The following is a 4,726-nucleotide window of genomic DNA, read 5'->3' as shown; positions in this document are numbered from 1 at the left end:
CGGGGCAGCCTATTTAGAAACCCGCCGGCTAGCTCGCCGGCACCCGCCACGGTGCGTCAACAGGCGTTTTAAACCCGAGCGGAGAAGCGCGGGCCCGGGGCCGGGGCGGGGGCCGGGCGGCGGTGGCCGTGGTGTCACGGCCCCGCGTGGGAAAGCTCGCGGGTTGAGACGGCCCCGCGTTTGCCTCGGCAGCCGCGAAGGCGCACAGGTGCGCGGGGGAGGGGCTGGCGCGGCCGCCACTCGCCGTCATTCACTTAGCCTCGCCGTGGGCGCCCGAATTCGTTTACTCTGTTGCGTCAGCGGCCCTCCCAGCACCAGGTCAGAGCGAATTACGCGGGCTTGTTGCCTGCTGTCACCTTGCAGGCCCATCGCTCCTGTCTGCACTCCCACCTCTCCCTTGATGTCGCAGACGTGAAACTGTTTTCTGCTTTGCCGATGCTGCCCGCCCCCACCCCTCGCCTTTCGCATCCCACTAGTCAGTTAAAGAATATTGCTGGCTTACCTTCCTCACTGCTCCCCATCACAGCAGTTGACGTCCTCCCTAGGCTCCTTAGTTCCCTGTTTACACTTGTTTTTGCATGTTTTTTCTTATCCTTTTGCAAGTTTCTTGAAGGTAGAGACCATCTCTTATCCTGCCAGGCAGTGTCTGAATTGTAGTGAGTTCGAAAGAAGTGGTCCTGTTCTCAAAGAGCTTGCCTTCTCACTGGAGAGCTGAGCGTTGCCACCATCCATGGGGCTGCTCAGGAAGAGTCAGGGCAGCTGAGTTGGATGATTCACAGAACCTGTGGTAGGAGAGGCTGGGCCCTTGGGCAGGGGTCGGGAATCAAGAATGGTGCCAGCCCCGGTGCTGCTACCTACAGTTTTAATTAGGATTCTCGACTGATTTGTGGAGTAGAGACCTTTATTCCTTAGCAAATGAATGGTCTTATGTTTTCACAGATAAAGACATGGGTGATTCCACGGGGCCACTTGGTACCCATTCCCAAGGCACATATTTCCGGGGGCCTTCTCCCCAAAGGGATGGGGGAGAACCCAGCAGAACTTGTTTATTTTGTGGTACAGTCCTGCTGTGCACATTTGTTACCAGTCAAGTAGATTCTGCAGTCATATTTTGCTTTGTTTCATTGTGGTTTTGCTGATCTGTGACCTCTTACATACTGAGTGTCAAGGAAGGAAGGAAGTAAACAGCTGTGACCACATTTGTTTCTTACTTCTCAGAGAAGAAGTAAGATGAGTGGAATGTGCAGAGAATTGAGCATCAGAAGAGGTGGGTTTTGGACCTCACATTCGTCATCTGTAAAGTGAGCAGGTTGGCCTGAATATTCTTCAGGGTCCTGAAATCGGAGCCCCGTGGCAGGGCATGATTGACTTTGCCCCAGCCCTGGGCAGGCCATCTGGACCTGATGGTGGCTGGCAGCAGCAATGGTGGCTTCCTGCCCTGCTGCTCCCCCATGTCCACTCTAAAAGCTTCCCTGGGAATTGCCCCTTTTGGGGGCAGCCCCACCCTCGGCACCAGCCAGGTTTGGGCTTGGAGCCCTTACCAAAGCTCCTGTGGCAGAGTGGTGTTTCTAACTGCCTGACTGCTACTTGTAGACCCATGCCAGTGGGCTGGGCTTGATGGCTGTTCCCAAGCTAGCTGGGTTTGAGCACCAGAGTTCTGCCTTCAGGGCTTAGGTGCCTGGCTCCAAAAGTTAGGAGCAGTGCAAGTGGCAGCAGGTGGCAGGCATTTTACTGTCCCCCATTAGTGGCCCCACTGGAGCTTAGGCTGTGGTTGGCAGTGACAAGAGGCAGCAGTGGCGCTCCTGCCACATCGCTCTACCTTTCCCTTGATGTCGCAGATGTGGAACTATTTCTCTCTGCTTTGCCGATGCTGCCCTGCCTGACTTTAGTAGAGAGGCCCGTGGTTCAGTAGAGAGGCCATGGCGTCCTGGGCCAACTTGATTTAGCTCCCAGCAGACTCCACCCCTTTATTTTGTTATACTCAGCCCCGCTGAAGGGGTACAGGTAACATCCTGCCTCCAGTCCCACTGAGGCTGGTTCTGGCTGTGCCTCTCCAGAGCCCACCAGCCCAGGACTCTGCCCTGAGGTCAGGGCAGGTCAGATCTATGCAGGCACGAAGTTTACATTTTATATTTGTTGCCTGGTTTATAGACTAGGCTAATCAGAATGAACCAATCATGTTCAGTCAGCTAGATAGTTAATTATTCTAATTGAAAAACAAGAATGGGCCGGTTGATGCACGATAATCCAATCAGTCCCTAAGCAGTGAGAATACTCAGTCAGACTTGTTGGGTGGGGTCCCTGAAAGAGGATAAAAGGCAGGGCAGGAACCAGCTTAAGGCACTCTGTTCCTGGCTGCTAAAGAAAGAAGAAGGATCAGCAGCTGACCTCTAAAGAAAGAGCAGACCACAAAGACCTGGTCACAACACCTGCCTCTTGCCCTGCTTCCCTGACATGGCCTGAAGGGAGCATCATCAGCTCTCAAAGAGCTGTTTGTTGTTGGACTAGGCCAGCAGCTTGCAAAAAGCTGTATACCTGGTATCCTTCGCATCATCTCTTGATGTTTGGTACTACTGGCCAGTGTTGTCCAGCACTGTTGACAAGGGATTGTCATTCAGTGTCCAGGTCACGTTTGAGACCTGGCCACTACTGATCATCCAGCACCGCCTCCTGGTACTGTTGCCTCCACTGCTGTGTGGTCCAGTGTCCGGTGATGTCCAGCCTGGCCTTCTGGCTGCTGCAGTATCCTCGCAGCAGCCACTTCACACTGTGAGCAACTCCACTGGGATCCCAGCCTACTGCTGTCAGTGTGCCATGAGCTTCAGGCTCTTGTTGACGAGACTCTGCTATCTTGTACAAGTGGCCTTCTGTTTGAGAATTCTGAGCATTATCTGGGGTGAGATAGCTGGCACTCAATAGCCTCAGAAACTCTTTGTTTCCCATTTGCTAAATAAATCCCATTATTGTTGTTTCCTGAACTTGAGTGGTCTTGCAGATGTGCACATAGGTGAGACCCAGTAGACAGTGACCTGTCCTCTACCTTGGCACTGTCCTTTGACCACTGCTGTCGCCTTTGCTATAGTCCAGCAGACTGTTTGAGTCCCTCTGGTTCTGATATTCTACACTTTTAGGACTTCAGTTTCTGGTTAACTTGTGGCTAAGTGGAAGACATCGAAGATTGTGTCTTTAGATCTTCTTCATCCAGAACAGCTGATGAAGCAATCCACTTTAGCTTCTCTGGCCCTTATTTTAATTATAAATGAATACTAAGGGACCACGTTAGATTATTTATTGAACCTTCTGGCTCTTGAGTAGTTGTCAGACTTGAAAATGGTAGGTTAATAATGGATAGGTAAAGAACTCTCAACTTGGTTGGAGTCAGTTTATGCCTTCCAGATTTTAGGCTTCATTTACTTCATTTTTTCAGTTCTCTGTACCTTTGTTAACTTTCCCATTAAATAGAATACCTGCTCAAGTCTACTTTGGAGGGATCTTGTCAACATTAAATGTACAGGAGATTTTATTGTATGGGAGATTTAGACTTTAAAATGCCATATGGATTTTAAGAGGTATTAGCTAGTGCTTAAAATGTTCATCAGCTGAGATAAAACTTTAGGGTGTCACTGGGGAGAATCCTGGCTTTGAAGTTACGGCAGGTGGAAGTTGACTCTGCAAATTCTCCTGTTAAGGCTGAGCACTAGGAGTTTTCTTAGCACTCTTGGCAGTATTTTGGACTGGGTTCTGCATTTATATAGAAATATGGGAAGCAAGCAAGGGAGCAGGTGCAACTTAACAAGGAGAAAGCCCACAGTGTATGGAGTGGTGTGGTGGACACCAAAGGCTAGATCCTCGAAGGAGCTGCCTTCTCTGCTTTTCAGGGGATGATGTGTAAGAAAGAAGAGTGGAAGTTATTAAAAAAAATACACTTGTATATAAAGCCTTAAAACTGTAAAACTGTCTTATGTATTAGAATCTAGGAAATTCAGTGTTCTCCAAATTTTCTGTTATGGGCATATACTTCTTCAATCAGAAAAATATATATTTTTTTAGAAAAATAATTTAAAAAAAAGTTGGAGATCCAGTTTTACAAATGTGGGTTCCTTTTTTTCCCTACTTTTATTTTACATTTAAGAAACACATCTTTTTAAAATTAAGATATCTTTTTTTTGAAATCAATGTTAGATTTCAGTCAACTTTCACTTATGTGATTTCATAGTTAGACGGGGCTGGGATGTGGAAAATATTTATATTCTTTGGACATATTGAAAAAATAATAGAATTCTTTGGACTTATTTAGATTCTTTGAACATATGAATTTTATCTTGTTGAAACATGTTATGCGTATCAGAATACTAAAAAATTAGTGTGCCCCAACTCTTAAATATGAGTTGACAGTATAGACAAGGATTCATTTTTGGAGTCTTACTTCTTTTTTGTTGTTCTAGGTGTTTATGCTAGTATCTTACTGTTTTGATTACTGTAGCTTTGTGTTATAGTTTGAAATTAAGAAATGATTCCTTCAGCTTTATTATTCTTCCTCAGGATTTCTTGGGCTCGTCAACGTCTTTTGTGGTGCCATTGAAATTTCAACATTATATTTTCCCTGTGAAAAAAATTCAGAACCTTGATAGAGATTACACTGAATCTATAGATAGTGTTGTATGGACATTTTAATAATGCTAATTCTTTTTATTTCTGAGCATGGGTTGCCTAACTTTTATTTCTG

At 46.7% G+C, this 4,726-nt stretch overlaps 2 protein-coding genes across 3 annotated transcripts in view; both read left to right on the top strand.

Moving 5' to 3' along the window:
• N4BP2L1 (NEDD4 binding protein 2-like 1) overlaps window positions 1-4,726 on the top strand; it is a 20,688-nt gene that overhangs the window by 595 nt on the left and 15,367 nt on the right. The gene's annotated exons all lie outside the window — the stretch shown is intronic.
• N4BP2L2 (NEDD4 binding protein 2-like 2) overlaps window positions 1-4,726 on the top strand; it is a 69,544-nt gene that overhangs the window by 55,947 nt on the left and 8,871 nt on the right. The window lies entirely within an intron of this gene.

This window comes from Condylura cristata, unplaced genomic scaffold (assembly GCF_000260355.1).
Source record: "Condylura cristata isolate star-nosed mole 26May11 unplaced genomic scaffold, ConCri1.0 scaffold00010, whole genome shotgun sequence".
NCBI classification, from domain to species: domain Eukaryota; kingdom Metazoa; phylum Chordata; class Mammalia; order Eulipotyphla; family Talpidae; genus Condylura; species Condylura cristata.
The sequence above is the reverse complement of the archived record's forward strand: the minus strand, read 5'-3'. Positions and strand labels throughout refer to the sequence as shown.